Raw genomic sequence first — 19,409 nt, 5'->3', positions numbered from 1 at the left:
GCTTTGTTACTAGCCACAGAGTGACAAAGGCACTCTCCCCATGTGACCAGCAACATGTCTGGTGTGTGGCAGGTAGGCAAAACTAGTTAGCCCACACTGGAAGTCGGGTATGTTTTCAGGGGGCATCTCTAAGATGCCCTCTGGGTGTATTTTACAATAAAATATACACTGGTATCAGTGTGCATTTATTGTGCTGAGAAGTTTGATACCAAACTTCCCAGTTTTCAGTGTAGCCATTATGGTGCTGTGGAGTTCGTGTATGACAGACTCCCAGACCATATACTCTTATGGCTACCCTGCACTTGCAATGTCTAAGGTTTTGCTTAGACACTGTAAGGGCATAGTGCTCCTGCACCTATGCCCTCACCTGTAGTATAGTGCACCCTGCCTTCGGGCTGTAAGGCCTGCTAGAGGGGTGACTTATCTATGCCATAGGCAGTGTGAGGTTGGCATGGCACTCTGAGGGGAGTGCCATGTCAACTTAGTCATTTTCACCCCACCAGCACACACAAGCTGGCAAGCAGTGTGTATGTGCTGAGTGAGGGGTCCCCAGGATGGTTTAAGACATGCTGCAGCCCTTAGAGACCTTCCCTGGCAACAGGGCCCTTGGTACCAGGGGTACCAGTTACAAGGGACTTACCTGGATGCCAGGGTGTGCCAATTGTGGAGACAAAGGTACAGGTTAGGGAAAGAACACCAGTGCTGGGGCCTGGCTAGCAGGCCTCAGCACACTTTCAAATCATAACTTGGCATCAGCAAAGGCAAAATGTCAGGGGGGAACCATGCCAAGGAGACATTTCCTTACACCCCCCCCCCACCAAACAAACAAAATAGGATGAGACTAACCTTTCCCAAGAGAGTCTTCTTTTTCTAAGTGGAAGAACCTGGAAAGGCCATCTGCATTGGCATGGGCAGTCCCAGGTCTGTGTTCCACTATAAAGTCCATTCCCTGTAGGGAGATGGACCACCTCAACAGTTTTGGATTTTCACCTTTCATTTGCCATCTGAGAGGTCTGTGGTCAGTTTGAACTACAAAGTGAGTACCAAAGAGGTATGGTCCAGTTTACCTTCTTAGGCATTTTCTTGGAGGTAAGTTCTGTGAGGGGTGTCACTATTGATCCATATCCCTTCACAAACCTCCTGTAGTAGCCAGTCAAGCCAAGGAATGCCCTGACTTGAGTCTGGGTTTTTGGAGCTACCCAATCCAGAATAGTCTGGATCTTGGGTTGGAGTGGCTGAACTTGGCCTCCACCTACAAGGTGTCCCAAGTAAACCACAGTTCCCTGCCCTATCTGGCATTTGGATGCCTTGATAGAGAGGCCTGCTGCTTGCAGGGCCTTCAAAACCTTCTTAAGGTAGACCAGGTGATCCTGCCAGCTGGAGCTAAAGACAGCAATATCGTCAAGATAAGCTGCACTAAAGGACTCCAAGCCAGCAAGGACTTGATTCACCAACCTTTGGAAGGTGGCAGGGCCATTCTTTAAGCCAAAGGGCATTACAGTAAACTGGTAATGCCCACCAGGTGTGGGGAAGGCTGTCTTTTCTTTTGCTCCTGGTCCCATTTTGATTTGCCAGTACCCTGCTGTCAAGTCAAAGGTACTTAAGTATCTGGCAGCACCTAGTTTGTCAATCAATTCATCTGCCCTTGGAATGGGATGAGCATCTGTCTTGGTGATAGAATTAAGTCCTCTGTAGTCCACACACAACCTCATCTCTCTCTTACCATCTTTTGTGTGAGGTTTGGGGACTAAGACCACCGGGCTAGCCCAGGGGCTGTCAGAGTGCTCAATGACTCCCAATTCCAGCATCTTGTGGACTTCCACTTTGATGCTTTCCTTAACTTGGTCAGACTGTCTGAAACATTTGTTTTTGACAGGCATGCTGTCTCCTGTGTCCACATCATGGGTACACAGGTGTCTGACCAGGGGTTAGGGATAAGAGCTCAGCAAACTGTTGTAAGACTTTCCTACAGTCAGATTGCTGTTGGCCAGAGAGGGTGTCTGAATAGATCTCTCCATCTACTGAGCCATCTTTAGGGTCAGTGGAGAGGAGATCAGGGAGAGGTTCACACTCAGCTTCCTGGTCCTCATCTATAACCATCAGCAGATTCACATCTGCCCTGTCATGAAAGAGTTTTAGGCGGTTCACATGGATCACCCTTTTGGGGGTCCTGCTAGTGCCTAGGTCTACCAGGTAGGTGACCTGACTCTTTCTCTCTAGCACTGGGTAAGGGCTACTCCATCTGTCCTGAAGTGCCCTCTGGAGCCACAGGCTCCAGAACCCAGACTTTCTGCCCTGGCCGAAACTCAACCATAGCAGCCTTTTGGTCATACTACATCTTCTAGAGTTGTTGGCTGGCCTCAAGGTTTTGTTTTTACTTGCCTTTTCCATGTACTCTGACATCCTGGAACGTAGGCCTAGTACATAGTCCACTATATCTTGTTTAGGCTCATGAAGAGGTCTCTCCCAGCCTTGTTTTACAAGAGCTAGTGGTCCCCTTACAGGATTGCCAAACAGAAGTTCAAAGGGGGAAAACCCTACTCCCTTCTGAGGCACCTCTCTGTAGGCGAAAAGCAGACATGGCAAGAGGACATCCCATCTCCTTTTGAGCTTTTCAGGGAGCCCCAGGATCATGCCTTTCAATGTCTTGTTAAATCTTTCTACAAGACCATTGGTTTGTGGATGGTATGGTTTGGTGAATTTGTAAGTCACCCCACACTCATTCCACATGTGTTTCAGGTATGCTGACATGAAGTTGGTACCCCTGTCAGACACCACCTCCTTAGGAAATCCCACTCTGGTAAAGATACCTATGAGTGCTTTAGCTACTGCAGGGGCAGTAGTGGACCTAAGGGGAATCGCTTCAGGGTACCTAGTGGCATGATCCACTACCACTAGGATATACTGGTTCCCTGATGCTGTGGGAGGTTCAAGTGGACCCACTATGTCCACACCCACTCTTTCAAAGGGGACCCCCAGCACTGAAAGTGGAATGAGGGGGGCCTTTGGGTGTCCACCAGTCTTACCATTGGCTTGACAGGTGGCACAGGAGACACAAAACTACTTTACTTTCTGGGACATGTTGGGCCAATAGAAATGGTTGACTAACCTCTCCCAAGTCTTGGTTTGTCCCAAACCAAATGCCAGCAAGTGGAATATCATTAGGAAGTTCATTCTGTCTTTAGCTCAACTCCTAGGCACTACCACTCTTCTTTAATTCTTTGGTTCCAAAATAGAAAATTTCAGACAACACCTTTGGTCTCCTACGAATTTTGATTGGTGATTTCGAGGATATACATTATAGGCAGGTTACAGTTCACAGGACATACTTTTTGGATTATATTTTTGTGCACTGGGGGAGGATTCTTTGCTCGTCACTCATCGTGGATATGGCCAGCACATTAGGGCATTCACTTTTTTAGAATAAACACTCACTTACCCAGGTCTTTCCTCTTTTCAGAGTAACTAATGCATCTTGGCATGATATTGATGACTTTTTATGATACAGGGAGTGCAGAATTATTAGGCAAGTTGTATTTTTGAGGATTAATTTTATTATTGAACAACAACCATGTTCTCAATGAACCCAAAAAACTCATAAATATCAAAGCTGAATATTTTTGGAAGTAGTTTTTAGTTTGTTTTTAGTTTTAGCTATGTTAGGGGGATATCTGTGTGTGCAGGTGACTATTACTGTGCATAATTATTAGGCAACTTAACAAAAAACAAATATATACCCATTTCAATTATTTATTATTACCAGTGAAACCAATATAACATCTCAACATTCACAAATATACATTTCTGACATTCAAAAACAAAACAACAAAAAATCTGTGACCAATATAGCCACCTTTCTTTGCAAGGACACTCAAAAGCCTGCCATCCATGGATTCTGTCAGTGTTTTGATCTGTTCACCATCAACATTGCGTGCAGCAGCAACCACAGCCTCCCAGACTCTGTTCAGAGAGGTGTACTGTTTTCCCTCCTTGTAAATCTCACATTTGATGATGGACCACAGGTTCTCAATGGGGTTCAGATCAGGTGAACAAGGAGGCCATGTCATTAGATTTCCTTCTTTTATACCCTTTCTTGCCAGCCACGCTGTGGAGTACTTGGACGCGTGTGATGGAGCATTGTCCTGCATGAAAATCATGTTTTTCTTGAAGGATGCAGACTTCTTCCTGTACCACTGCTTGAAGAAGGTGTCTTCCAGGAACTGGCAGTAGGACTGGGAGTTGAGCTTGACTCCATCCTCAACCCGAAAAGGCCCCACAAGCTCATCTTTGATGATACCAGCCCAAACCAGTACTCCACCTCCACCTTGCTGGCGTCTGAGTCGGACTGGAGCTCTCTGCCCTTTACCAATCCAGCCACGGGCCCATCCATCTGGCCCATCAAGACTCACTCTCATTTCATCAGTCCATAAAACCTTAGAAAAATCAGTCTTGAGATATTTCTTGGCCCAGTCTTGACGTTTCAGCTTGTGTGTCTTGTTCAGTGGTGGTCGTCTTTCAGCCTTTCTTACCTTGGCCATGTCTCTGAGTATTGCACACCTTGTGCTTTTGGGCACTCCAGTGATGTTGCAGCTCTGAAATATGGCCAAACTGGTGGCAAGTGGCATCGTGGCAGCTGCACGCTTGACTTTTCTCAGTTCATGGGCAGTTATTTTGCGCCTTGGTTTTTCCACACGCTTCTTGCGACCCTGTTGACTATTTTGAATGAAACGCTTGATTGTTCGATGATCACGCTTCAGAAGCTTTGCAATTTTAAGAGTGCTGCATCCCTCTGCAAGATATCTCTCTATTTTTGACTTTTCTGAGCCTGTCAAGTCCTTCTTTTGACCCATTTTGCCAAAGGAAAGGAAGTTGCCTAATAATTATGCACACCTGATATAGGGTGTTGATGTCATTAGACCACACCCCTTCTCATTACAGAGATGCACATCACCTAATATGCTTAATTGGTAGTAGGCTTTCGAGCCTATACAGCTTGGAGTAAGACAACATGCATGAAGAGGATGATGTGGTCAAAATACTCATTGGCCTAATAATTCTGCACTCCCTGTATGACGAATACATGTTTCATGGGTCCTTTAGGGTTTCCACGTGCATTTATATTTTTAATTTTCCGGATTTTTTTTAACACAAATTTGGCGAAGGTATTTGTAAATCGAGACTGTATACGGAGCTTACAATGGCAGTTGTCTGTATTACTTTTTAGCCTGATGAAGTCTTAGTGACTGTTTTCATGTGACAAAACACTTGTTGGCTGAAAAGGTGGCTGAACCTGTGAGGAACTGTATTGTAGTGATTGGAGGAGCATTTGACAAGCATGAAATAAACCAATACGAAATAAAGCCAGATGAAATTGGAGAACACAACAAAGATTGACAAATACTTTTTTTTTTACTTTGAACGTGTGCCTTGGACTATTATAAGGCCCCCAATGCTGTTTTGCCACGCGTCCCGCAGACATCTTTCACCACGTGGGCTCCATCATGTATGTATTCATGCCTTTGGACTGCTGAGATGAGGGGACACCTCCAAGGTAAGCTGTTAGATTTTGTGGGTTAGATACCATAGGGCCTCAACTATGAGGGTGATGAACACTGGGACTTCCATGCTTATATGAAAGACTTCCAAATGGGCACTTTTTCCTGTTATATGGTTTTTCTAATATTTGGTTTTTGCGTTGGGGTATTTGTTTGGAGACTTCATTGTCACGTGACCTGGGGTAATGTTTTTGCGTAGTTATGATTGTTAATTTACGCTGGTTTATGCGAAGCCTTTGTATATAGATGTGTGGGTGGAGGGTGTTCTAGTGGGAGGGAGAGGAACAGTACTTACAATCACACTTCATTGCATGGGGTGTGGGGATCGCCTGGGACACCCTGTCCGTCACCTGTTGCACGCAGTTCCGATAGCCATCATGGCTACACGTACTCATGACATTACCCCACACTAAACTGTAGTAACCAGGAATGTGGGCGGTATGGCGATCCCTACCGAGTGCTATCAAATCCATGCATATCCAGGGGTGGGGAATTTAATGAGATATCTCCTTGTCCCTGGGACAGATTGTTTAATAAATCTTCTTGTCCTGTCAAAAAAAAAAAAATCTACTTTTTCTGGTTGCGCTATTTAGCGGCGACAAAAAATTGCAGCAGTCACATTATTTTATAGCTCTGATAATAGCCTCTTAGATTATGCCAGGGCTAATACTATTGAAAAGACTTGAATACTAGCAGTTTCCTTATTTTGCCACCTTTCTGCAGATCTGCATACTGGGGCTGGAGGTAGCGGTAAGCAATATTTCCAGGGGTGGGTGGAATGCCCTTTTGAGTCTGTGCAAACCTACTAACTTATATGCTTTAGGTGTTTCCACAATCTCTTCTCTAATCTTTTCCCATACTGAGAAAGTTAGTAAATTGACTTCTTCCAGGAATGGGGAAAAAGTGGTTGAAGGGAAAAATGAAATTGTAAACGCTTAACAGATTTTCGCATGATCAAATCTACACTTGCATATTTGTTTGCGCCAAAATACAGTTCATAAATATTTTCTGGAGTACGATTTCCTGGGCTACTTATGTAAATTCTTGCGAATTTATGAAATACGCAAATCTGCACTTTACAAATTGGGCCGCTAGTTTTTGTTAAAGTTCTGTCTCTCTCTATCCATCTGTTGGCTGTATTCACTGTGAGTGATAACAATATGCTCTTTGACAAGGAGCATATCTGTACACAAAGTAGTTTTGCTCAGTGCCTGGAACTACTGTGCCAGTGTGTGCTGTTTGAGACCAAAATATTATTTTGCCTTTAACCAATGTTTGTTACAATGGTGAGGGCCCGGTAGTGCCCGCAACAATGAAGTGTTACAAAAGTCATCCCAAAAAAGACACAGATTGACAAAACCAAAAGACTGGCCACCAGTGCCTGACATACTGGCTTTGCCATTGTGTTCCTATTTTCATGTTTGCTATAATCTTATTGAAACTGGTTATACTTATGTTTCCATTGTGAATATTCTTGGAAGCGCTAGCATGCATTAACACATTTTAATAAATGATTCTTCAAAGAAATTATATGTAAAATTTCACAGTGATTTAGCAATTTTTTTTTTCCCTGTTTACATTTTTTTTGTGTGAACATTTTAGTTTTAAAGTGATGGATCATCAGTGTTACATTTAAGGTTCTGCAAATATTTGCATAAAATCAGTCCGCATTCTGGAAGCATTATACGTAGCCTCATATTGTTAAACTTTACATACGTGTACACATTTTCTTTTTTTTTTTTTTTTTTTTTTTTACTGGAATCGCGGTCAGTAGGGCAGTCCGTGCTTAAAACTTTTATTTAGAGGGGTCACCCTAATAATAAAGGCTTTGCATTAATGAACCACAAATACAAGTTGGAACTGCAGTGATATATGGACACCAATATTACCTCAACTGCAGACACTTCCCTTCCATGTTCCATAATGTAGTACTGTAACCTGGCAGCCAAAGGGTGTATGCTGCAGTGGGTTGGGCCTACTTGTCCCAGGGACAAAACAAACATGAACATTTTTTGTCCTGGACCCCAAACAATATGTACTGGGTGTCTGGCTGTTGGAATTCCACCTTCCTGATATCTTAAGCGTCGCTGTACACACATACACATTGCCATGCTACAGGAGACTCACCTTACGGCCCCGGAGATCCAGAAAATTGAGGTGGATTGGCGGGGCCAGGTAAATGGCACCTCCTTCTTGGCGTTTGCCCGTGGGGTGTTGGGCTGGATATCAAAGGGGTCCCTTTTGTAACGGTGAGGCTTAGTGTAGATGATGGGGGTAGGTGTGTGGTACTGGAGTGACTCCTGGAAGGCTCTACCCTGACACTTGTAGGGATCTATGCCCCCAATTTCAGTCAATCAGAATTCTTAGATGTGCACACTCCTGCGCTCTTCCAGGACCCAGCGGTACCATGCAGTTGGGGTGGGGATTTTAACTGTACCAGATGTGGACTAGGACGGATCTGTTTCCCTTCCACCAACCTCTTGGGGTGTGAATGGTGTATGAATGACATGACACTTCTATACCTGAATAAGGCATAGGCACCTCTCTGACCTATGGCATCTTGGTCACCCAACGGACCAGGAGTATTCTTACTACTCCCCGGTTCATGATCACCATATTAGGATTGACTGGATCCTTGGGACTGACCAGCTGGTTTTGCTGCTCCATCCACAGGTTGGAATACTTGGCATATACTATTTAGGATATTGCCTGCTGCAGATAGTGGTTCCTACCTGACGCCTTCATTCGGAAGCACTATTAGGCCTCCCCACCCCTCCCGTGCTGTTCGGGGCTTATCTGCCTGCATCAGACAGAACTGTGACCATAATAGAGAATCCACTCCCCTGCATGCAGCAGAGTGGGATGCACAGAAGGTGGTAGTGAGGGTCATTGCCTGGCTCCCCGATTGGTGCCATCAGACGTGATAATGTTCCCATGGCCTCCACGCAAGCCGAAATTGACGACTCATTTTAGTATTACTATTGCACAGTATACTGCATGGTTGAGGCCCGACCCCTGGACAGTTGGACTGCTTCCTGGAGGGCCTTCCCATGCCTCTTTTATCCTCGGTTCAGAGGGCTGAGTCAGAGGAGCCCATTAACTTGGAAGAGATTAGAGTGGCCATAGCCCGGACAAGACCCCTGGTGCAGATGATCTTCCCAATGAATATTATGCCACATTTTCTGCTCTTCTTTCTCAACCTCTTCTAGAGGTGTTCATTGAGGCTAAATCTTGCGGCTAACTGCCATACTCGCAACGCAAGGTGCTGATTGTAGATCTCTGCAAACCGCAACAAAAGCCCCTTGATGTTCCTTATGCCCTTCCACCACCAATTCTGAGTACCCCCAACTCTCAATGAATAAACCCCATAGCACCACAAAGACCATCTAGAAAATCCCAAGTAGTCTACACCAGGGGGAGAAACCAGCAATCTCCACTCCAGCCTCTCAAAAGGCGAATAGTGAAATTGCATAACATAAGTGCATTTAAGTACAGATAACAATCTTGGGCCATATAGTCTTCCTGAAAAGACTTGATGTCCCATGTGCCATAGGTGAGGGGAACGAATGTTAGGAACAATGATAGTACAAGGGCCATGCTTAAGATTTAACATTATTGTAGGGAGTGACCTGGCATAGGGCTAAAAGTGTAGTAGGTTATTGTGTATTTTGTTCCCTATCTGCTTCTTAATTGGGAGTGTTCTTTATTTAGCGTCACTCAGCTGCTTGGCAGAGTTGGTTTCCGATTCATCTGATGGGTGGTGGACTGTATGCCAGTTGTTGTTGTTGCTGCCCCTTACCCATCTTGGTCTTTATGAAGGCCTTGACCTCTTTTGGGTACGTGGAAAGCATTGAGCGCTTGCAGTGTTCAAGTTGAAGTTTTGCAAGGTGAAGCAGGGAATAATTAATATTTAGAGGGCTTAGTAAGTTTTTTTCCTTCTGAGAGTGAACATCTGAGTTCCTAAATGATGACAGTGAAATTCAGAAAAGTAAGATCAGGGAGCTATGCTACTACAGTCGTACCTTCTCCCTGGAATCCTCAGTGCCACCCTGCGGTCTCTGAAGTTCAGGAGACCTACAATCATTGGTCTTGGATTGTCACCTGGAGGTGGTCACGGACCAAGGGCCCAGTGTCTGTGTGCTGAGCTATGAACAGATCAGAGAAGTTGGATCGGCCCAACAAGTTGCAAAGTAGTTTCTCCGTTAACAATGTCTTGCTTACTAACGTCTTTTGTTTCTACCAGCCCATTTATCTGAATGTTATGTCTTGAGCTTGATTCTTGGTCTTCATTGTTTGCACTGATTTTAGCCATGTCCTTTTTTCCATGCAGTTCACAGTTTTATTTAGTTCCTGGTATTTTTTCCAGTGTTGAAACCCTGCAGTCTTCCCCATCTGTGTGGTTGCTGTGATTTAGCCAAGCCTGATTGTGAGGTGGTCTATTTTCCCATGTACTTATTTCAGGCATGAATGTCCATTCTTGTTTCTCCCATGCCATAATCAGGGGTTAGGGGGCAGGCTATTTAGGATTTCTTGGGTCCATTATTCCCTGTAGATTCAGTGAGGCAGACAGAGGGAGTTACCTGGGTTCAGCACATGTGATGTTTGCTTGGTTCTCTGACTGGTCTAAATCACTAAAAGCAGATAATAAATGTATCCATCTGACCCACATAATAGGTGGAAGAGAAATTGCTTTAATATGGAGGCCCAACTGGGGCCCCAAGAGTCAAGGTATGGCTACGAGATCAAAAGGTGGGTGACAGTAGAAATAGTGACTGTGAGGCACCAGTCAAGATTCTGGTAGGTGCTGGGACAAAGTGCTGTTATACTGCCCAGCATGAGTTGATTTTGTGCCGTGACCCAATTTAAAATAACCCCAAGTAACTTGCTTATCTGAAATCGAAATATACAGTCATTAATATTTGCATAGACAATGTAAAACACCTTCTAGTTAAGACTGTTTTACTTGCTTTGACTGTTCTACAAATGTATGCATTATTGCTCATAAAATTGCTTTCCGTAGCACATCTAATGTCCAGAGAAATAGTGATGTCGAAAGATTGTTAAATAAAAAAACAACAATATATTTTTGTTAATAAGGGGAACGCGGTCAATGGTGAGTGCTACTGTAGATCCTCCACAGATAATGTGATTGACAAGTGTGACTTGCAGTGGAGTCAAAAGTAGAAGGTCCTTTCAGCAAAGTTCGCTGGAAAAGAACCAGACCTAATAGTTTGACTTCAGAGGATGCAACGAATGAGTGGGAGAGAATGGCGATTCTCCAAATATAATGAAAAGAGAATCTAGATTTCATTAAAAACACAAAAGTTAGCATTATGCATTAACATCTTTTAATGCCATTCCAAGCAGCAGCACTTTAAAGAATACAAAACATCACAAATAACATTCCAGAATTAGACTCCTCAACCATATAAACAGCCTCTGAACTGAATCCATTTCCTCCTTTAATTGCGAATCCACGTTTTTCATAGTTAATATCAGCACCCAAACTCGGCTGCCAAATAGGACACAGCCATATTCCACTTATAAAAAACCCTTATAAAATATCTTGTTAATGCGTTCCTATACCTATCTGAATGGATAACTCATGAAAATCTTTTTTTATGCATCCATATATCTTTTAAATAAATAAAGAATGTGAGTGAGGGTAGGGTAAAGCCTCCATGTCCTTAGTGAAATCTAGATCCTCTTTTCATTACACTTGGAGAATTGCTACTTCATTGCAAGACAGGAAGTTACCATGCATGTTGGTAGCTTTCCAGCGCCACATTGGACATACATACAATTGGTTTACAATAATGACCTGCAAAAGTAGAAGCATTCATCCAATCACCAGCTTTCAAAATTCCTCTAATCTACTGCCACTCCAAAACATCTTACTGGCCATACCTCTTCTCATAGAGTGAGCTGTAAATCTCTGCAAATCAATACCTTCTTCATGCATCGACCACTTAAACCATTTAGTAGTGATAGCTGGGCTTACAGACTTATACAATTTCACCAAAGAAATCAACAGTTGATTCACTACATCAGATCTAAACTTCTGAGTTCCAGACTCATAGCCCTTCGTGCAATTTACCCCACAGAGATTTTTATATGATTAAAATTGTGGGTAAAAAAAAAATGTTTCAGGCATAATTTTAGTCCTGTTTGTAATCTGAAATGTTACCCCAAAGGGGTTTAAAACTGTTACCTTTAAAACTTCACATCGGATATCCTGCCGCAGATATTGAACATAACAACAAAGCTAATTTCATAGACCATCTTTTGAGATTCAGCCAGTAAGTCACAATTACTTTATTTTGGCAAAAAGCTATAAAAAGCAAAATAACACATTACAAAACATACAAAATCACAGTCAGTAAAATTCCAGAGAATCAGGAAAGAGTTACTGCTTTTTTACATTAAAATCTAAATGAACAGGCTCATACGGTCTCTGATTCGGATTGCACTCTTAACAAAATTTTAACACAGCTTGGCACAAATCAATCTTAGTTACTTTTTGGAAAAATTCCAGAATAATATTGCCTAAACTCCACCTGACTCATCAATGGAGTCAGAAAGGTACTTCTTGCACCTACTTAAAGTGGGCAAAATAAAATGAAGTTATAAGTACATTGTTTGGTGGCATAATCACATTGACATGGAGGTAACTGCCGCTGCCAAACACACTAACGGGAAAGCCACATTAAAATTAATCAAATTAAATCTAAAATATGCATTCCCTCCCAAATTTAGTTGAAGAGATTTAACAGTGACAATCCGCAAATAATAGTCAACAGTTTTCATATCCAAAGCACCTCTTAACCTCTCCTTCCCACTACGGATTGTATATATAGATTTCACAATTGACTTTGCATTCGATGTGTAGGGGAGTTGAAACAATCTATTAAACCTATTTTCTGAAAGTCCGATTCATCAACCACGGTTTCAGAGATACAGGCTCTGACTAATGCTGCTTCTGGATTTTGCCAACACTATCCACAATAGAAGTGGTGAGATTTTTTTCATTTGATCGTCTATATAGGGAAGGTCCAATTCATCATGGCTTATAAAAGTTGCTGTATTTTTTGGTACTGAAAGCAACCTGCGGTTAAAGGCATTCTCAATATGTTGGAGATTATCTGATTTTTGGTATCCCCAAACCTCTGCCCCATAGATAGATAGATAGATAGATGCAACAATACATTTGGCTTTATACAGGGCAATTGTCTCTGCCAGAGGTTTGTGGCGCATCAAAAGATGCCCTCCACATTCCTTTCCAGCTGTTGGGCTTTTGCAAGAGTGTGTGATTTCCACCTTAAGGATGAACTAAAAACAACACCTAAATAACTTTAAATCCTTTTTCGTTTTAAAATAGTGCCCCCCCGCCCCCCATTCTAAAGTGCATATATTTTGTGCGTAAAGGCCCACAGGTCATGGTATACAATTTAAGATGCTTAACTTTCAGGTCCAAACCAATTGGCACAGAATAACCCCCCTCCTTAGGAACATCCACGCCAGCCCTTTATAAATGTTCTGTGATACCATTAATATTTATTAAGAACAAAATAGGGGCTAAAATGTAACCCTGTCTGACGCCTCTCATGGACTTTATTGGAGACGATAATTCCCCTTGTCTATCAGACCGATACTTTAAGATCTTGGTGCAGGCGTCTCAATTAAATGAGCAAATTTGAATCCACTCCCATTGTCAGCTTGATCCCCCACAGTTTTTCCCTATTAACCAGATCAGAGGTTCTTGCCTGGTCAATAAATGCCATATAAATGGCACCCCTTTTTGCCCTCACATATTTGCTGTTAATCAGCTTAAATGTAATATTTGTTCCACAGTCCCAATGCCTGGCCTGAACCTGTACTGTTTGGGTGTTAAAACCTCATTTTCTTCAGCCCATGTCTTGAGTAGGACGAGGATCACTCTTCCCAGGATTTTTGCTGTTGCATTTAAAGATATTGTCCCATAGCAGGCTGGGCACAATATATCTTCCTTTTTGAAAATGGGGACAAGGACAGTCGTTTTCCATGAGTCGGGGATTTCCCCCACCACAGAACTTCTTACGACATTTGTCAAAACTGAGGCCCATAAATCTGTATTTGATTTACAAAATATCAATTGGGACCCAATCTGGGCCTGGGGTTTTCCCAGAGGTAGATTAATCAAGTGTAAAACATACCTCACTAACTTTTATGAGAAAGTCAATAGGTGCTGAGACTGGCTCTGGCTGAAGGGAATGATTAGAGGCTTCATTTAGGGGCAGGCAGCTTTCACCCTTGAAATGTGTCACCTACTGGACCTCTGGGATTATAGCTTCCAGTATGGGCATGTCCCACTCAGAAAAGTAAGGATGAATTATAACAGCCCAAAACCTTGCACTATCCCTGAATAATGAGGGTAGGGCCAGCTCTTCCCAGGTCTTTACTCTTAAATCAAATCAAATCATTAACATTTATAAAGCGCGCTACTCACCCGTGCGGGTCTCAAGGCGCTAGGGGGGAAAGGGGGGGTTATCGCTGCTCGAACAGCCAAGTCTTTAGGAGTCTCCGGAAAGCGGAGTGGTCCTGGGTGGTCCTGAGGCTGGTGGGGAGGGAGTTCCAGGTCTTGGCCGCCAGGAAGGAGAAAGATCTCCCACCCGCTGTGGAGCGGCGGGTGCGAGGGACGGCAGCAAGTGCGAGGCCAGCAGAGCGGAGGGGGCGGGTGGGGACGTAGAAGCTGAGGCGTCTGTTGAGGTATTCCGGTCCCTTGTTGTGGAGGGCTTTGTGTGCGTGGGTGAGAAGACGGAAGGTGATCCTTTTGCTGACTGGGAGCCAATGCAGGTGTCTCAGGTGTGCGGAGATGTGGCTGTTGCGGGGTACGTCGAGGATGAGGCGGGCCGAGGCGTTTTGGATGCGTTGCAGGCGGTTTTGGAGTTTGGCGGTGGTCCCGGCGTAGAGGGTGTTGCCGTAGTCCAGGCGACTCGTGACAAGGGCGTGGGTCACGGTTTTTCTGGTGTCGGCGGGGATCCAGCGGAAGATCTTGCGGAGCATGCGGAGAGTGAGGAAGCAGGCGGAGGACACGGCGTTGACTTGCTTGGTCATGGTGAGAAGAGGGTCCAAGATGAAGCCGAGGTTGCGGGCGTGGTCTGCGGGGGTCGGTGCGGTGCCGAGGGCCGTGGGCCACCAGGAGTCGTCCCAGGCGGACGGGGTGTTGCCGAGGATGAGGACTTCCGTTTTTTCAGAGTTCAGCTTTAGGCGGCTGAGCCTCATCCAATCTGCGACGTCCTTCATACCCTCTTGTAGGTTGGTCTTGGCGCTGGCGGGGTCCTTGGTGAGGGAGAGTACAAGTTGGGTGTCGTCGGCGTAGGAGGTGATGATGATGTCGTGCTTGCGTACGATGTCGGCGAGGGGGCTCATGTAGACATTGAAGAGTGTCGGGCTGAGCGATGAGCCTTGAGGTACGCCGCAGATGATCTTGGTGGGTTCTGAGCGAAACGGAGGGAGGTAAACTCTTTGGGAGCGGTTAGCGAGGAAGGATGCGATCCAGTCCAGGGCCTGGCCTTGGATCCCGGTGGAGCGTAGGCGGGTGATTAGGGTGCGGTGACAGACGGTGTCAAAGGCAGCCGAGAGGTCGAGGAGAATGAGGGCGACTGTTTCACCGTTGTCCATCAGGGTTCTGATGTCGTCTGTGACTGAGATGAGGGCGGTTTCCGTGCTGTGGTTGGTTCGGAATCCGGTTTGTGAAGGGTCGAGCAGGTTGTTGTCTTCCAGGAAGGTGGTCAGCTGTTTGTTGACGGTCTTTTCTATTACCTTGGCTGGGAAAGGTAGAAGAGAGATGGGGCGGAAGTTTTTCAGGTCGCTTGGGTCAGCCGTAGGTTTCTTTAGTAGGGCGTTGACTTCAGCGTGCTTCCAGCATTCGGGGAAGGTAGCAGAAGAAAAAGAAGAGTTGATGACGGTCTGGAGGTGCGGGGCGATGATGTCGTCTGCTTTGTTAAAGATGAAGTGCGGGCAGGGGTCCGAAGGGGCGCCGGAGTGGATAGAGTTCATGATGGATTTGGTTTCTTCCGTGTTGATGTGGGTCCAGTTGTTGAGGGTGATGTCCGGGGAAGCGGGTTCAGTGGTGTATGGTTGGGTCTGGTGTCCGAAGCTGTCGTGGAGGTCGCTGATCTTGCGATGGAAGAAAGTGGCGAGGGATTCGCACAAATCCTGTGAGGGCGTGACGGCGTTGGCGCTGGCGCTGGGGTTGGAGAACTCTTTGACGATGCTGAAGAGTTCTCTGCTGTTGTGGCTGTTTTTGTCTAGTCTGTCGGTGAAAAAGTTCCTTTTGGCAGTGCGGATCAGGTGGTGGTGTTCGCGTGTAGCGTTCTTGAGGGCGGTCATGTTGTCCGCGGTGTGGTCCTTGCGCCAGGCCTTCTCAAGGGCACGACAAGTTTTCTTTGATTCTTTGAGGGTGTCAGAGAACCAGAGAGGTTTTTTGGTGTTGGTCTGTCGATGCGTGCGTTTGAGGGGAGCAAGGTTGTCAGCGCAGTTGGAGATCCAGTTTGTGAGGTTGAGAGCTGCGTCGTTGGGGTCGGTGGTGAGGGTGGGTTGGTTGGCGGCGAGAGCGGAGAAGAGTTGCTCTTCAGGGATCTTGTTCCACTGTCGACGAGGGGTGGGTTGAGTGCGGAGGTGGGAGGTCTCGCGTCGGAATGTGAAGTGGACGCAGCTGTGGTCGGTCCAGTGTAGGGCAGAGGTGTGGCTGAAGAAGACGTGTTTGCTGGCGGAGAAGATAGGGTCGAGCGTGTGTCCGGCGATGTGGGTGTCGGTGTTCACCAGTTGTTTGAGGCCGAGGTTGGCGAGGTTGTCGAGCAGGGTGGTGGTGTTGGGGTCGTTGTTTTGTTCCAGATGGAAGTTGAGGTCGCCTAGGAGGATGTAGTCCGGTGAGGCGAGGGCGTGCGGGGAGATGAAGTCGGCGATGGCGTCGCTGAAAGAGGCGCGAGGTCCGGGAGGACGGTAGACGAGGGATCCTCTGAGGGTGGTCCTTGGGTCGGTGCGAATCTGAAAATGCAGGTGTTCAGCGGCGAGGGGGGGGTCTTCGGTGGAGGTGGTGACGCTGATGGAGTCTTTGAAGATGATGGCGACACCTCCTCCTACTTGGTTGGTGCGGTCTTTTCTGGAGATCTTGTAGCCTTCGGGGATGGCGGTAGCGATGTCTGGAGCAGAGGAGGCGTTCATCCATGTCTCCGTGATGAAGGCGACGTCCGGGGCTGTGGAGTCCAGGAGGTCCCAAAGTTCAACGGCGTGCTTGTGGACGGAACGAGCGTTGATCAGGATGCACTTGAGGTGGTTGATGGCGCGTGGGCTTGTGGTCGTGGTAGTTGCGTGTTGGAAGATGCGTTTGCAGGAGTTGCAGGCGAAGGGTCCATGGGTGCGTTTGGGGTGAGCTAGGAAGCAGGTTTTGGAGCACCCTGGGTTGAGGGCGTGGAGGGTGGTGGGGTCGTAGCGGATCAGCGGGGCTTGGGGGAGCTGGGGACCAGGGGTCGTGGCGCTGGGCGCGGGCCAGGCGCGGACGGGCGCAGACGGGCTTGCCTCTGGCGCGCCTCTGGCGCGCCAGCGCCGTGCCCGCTGCGCGCGCCCGCTGCGCAGTCGCGCAGCGGCCGCCATAAGAGGTAGGAGGGGGGGGGAGGGGTCAGCTGGGGGCGAATGGGAGCTGGGGGGCGGGGGCGTGCAGGAGGTCGCGGCGGGAAAGCGCGAGGGAGGGGGGGGACAGGTAGAGTGAGAGGAGCTGGGGAGGGGGTTTAGGGTGGAGGAGGGTGAGTGTTAGGAGGTTTGGAGATTAGGGAGAGAGATAGGAGTAGGGTTGTGAAGATAGGGGAGGGGGGGTTGTAGAGGTGGGTGAGGGAGAGAGGTAGAGTGAGAGGATAGGGAGATAGGTAGTAGAGGGGGTGGCGGGAGGGGGGAGAGATAGAGAAATAGATAGAGAAAATAGATAGAGAAGTCGATAGATAGGGAAATAGATAGATAGACAGATAGGTAGGTAGGAGGAGGTGGAGAGTGGGGGAGTTAGATAGTGAGATAGGGAGCTAGAGAGATAGGAAGATAGGAGGAGTGAGGGAGGTAGATAGCGAACGGGTTAGCTAGGGGTGAGAGAGGGGGAGGCGAGTGAGGGAGGGGGATGAGGAAGGAGCAGGAGGGCAGGCTCGGGTGAAGAAGACGGAGGAGGTAGAAGAGCCGAAGACAGGAGAACAGAAGACAGAAGAGCAGAAGACAGAAGAACAGAAGAACAGAAGACAGAAGAACAGAAGAATAGAAGAACAGAAGAACAGAAGAACAGAGGACAGAAGAACAGAAGATCGGAAGAACAGAGAAGAACAGAGAAGAACAGAGAAGAACAGAGAAGAACCGAGAGGAAGAACACAGAAGCACCGAGAAGAACAGAGAAGAAGAACACAGAAGACCGGAAGAACACAGAAGAACAGAAGGGAAGAACAGAAGAACAGAAGAGAAGAACAGAAGAACACAGAAGAAGATTGCAGAGGGGGAGCGAGGAGGAAGAGACAGAGAGGAGGAAAAGAAGCAGGAGCAGGAGAGAAGGTGAGTGGCGCGGGGCAGGGCGAGGGGCTGGGAGGAGGGGGGTACTTACAGTTAGGTGGGTCTCAGGAACACAGGAACTCGGGAACTTGGAGGAGCTGCAGCGGCAGGGGGAGCGACCTACCCTTGACCTCTTCTTTACTCCACAGCAGACTGGTAATCATGCCTAGCATTTTTAACATCCACAGGGTTACGTGGAGACAATTTGAGCACCGCCTTTAAATGCTTGTGCGCCGTCAAACAAGTGGCGTTAAACCAACGATGCAGAGAGATCCTAGGCTGGGGATTATGAATCACTAAACCATCAGAAATTGCTTCGCTTAGTTGTCTTATTGGAATTTAAAATCCTATCAGTATGATCCTAATTCAGGCATGCAGAGATGGACTCTCTGTTATCATGGACGGTTTTCTCGGTAAAGCTAACAGGATCAACGTTTGCCCATTTAATCCAGAGCCCTTTATGCTTGGAGAGACCTATGTTGCATGACGCCAATGCAGGGCTTTTGTACATTTTTTACTCATAGGTGAAGCTTATGGGGTTATGGTCATAAAGGCAGTTTGTCACTATCTTAAAGTGCAAAGCTAGGGACACAGCAGCTGTAGATATTAATATAAAATTTATGGTACTCCCTATAAGCCCCCGTGAACGTTGGGATCTGCTCAGTATTATTTAATTGGGCCTAGCCAAGAATTGTAAGGTCACATTTCAATATTAGCGTGTTCAAAATGGCCCCCAGCTTAGTATGTTTAAGATGAGCCCTACCCTCACAGTCATCCAGTAGAAAATCGTAAAAATGATTATCTCCGATAGAGCCCAGAGTAATATTAAAATCCCATACCCGTATTAAGATTATATTTTTCTCCTGAGAGGCATAGAAAGTGTTTAAAAATTAACCAAAATCATTCATCCCTTTTTCTACTTAATGGTAGAGAAAATTATTTTAAACTTTTATCGACAAAATGTTACATTGATCTGACCACAAAATCCCTAAACTGTGGTGAAGTCCATTTGTGGGCAACATGTACATTTGGAATTTTGACAGCAACACAAGTTGCCACGTGCTCTTCCTGACAGAGAAGCAAGAGCAGGTTGAAACAGAGATGTATAACAGTCTATATAAAAGGGATCTAACATCCCTATTTCTTGAACACAGAAAATATATAAAGACGTAACCAGCTTTTGCCAGCCTGGGTTCTTTAACTTACGACGGGTGCCTGCACTGTTCCAAGTTGCTACTGTCACCCCCTTTGACCGGTTATTTAGAATCTCCAATTACCTCTCCAGATCTATAC

The 19,409-nt window shown here is 46.1% G+C and overlaps 1 protein-coding gene across 7 annotated transcripts in view; it reads left to right on the top strand.

Annotated features, from left to right (window-relative positions):
* UPF2 (UPF2 regulator of nonsense mediated mRNA decay) overlaps positions 1-19,409 on the top strand; it is a 765,941-nt gene that overhangs the window by 23,033 nt on the left and 723,499 nt on the right. For 3 of the 7 annotated variants that reach the window (XM_069228661.1, XM_069228658.1, XM_069228656.1), the window contains exon 2: positions 5,443-5,551. The exons of the other annotated variants lie outside the window; for them this stretch is intronic. The gene's annotated coding sequence lies outside the window, so the exon portion shown is untranslated. The remainder of the gene's footprint in view (positions 1-5,442; positions 5,552-19,409) is intronic. 7 annotated transcript variants of the gene reach the window in all.

This window comes from Pleurodeles waltl, chromosome 4_1, assembly GCF_031143425.1.
Source record: "Pleurodeles waltl isolate 20211129_DDA chromosome 4_1, aPleWal1.hap1.20221129, whole genome shotgun sequence".
Taxonomy (NCBI): domain Eukaryota; kingdom Metazoa; phylum Chordata; class Amphibia; order Caudata; family Salamandridae; genus Pleurodeles; species Pleurodeles waltl.
The sequence above is the reverse complement of the archived record's forward strand: the minus strand, read 5'-3'. Positions and strand labels throughout refer to the sequence as shown.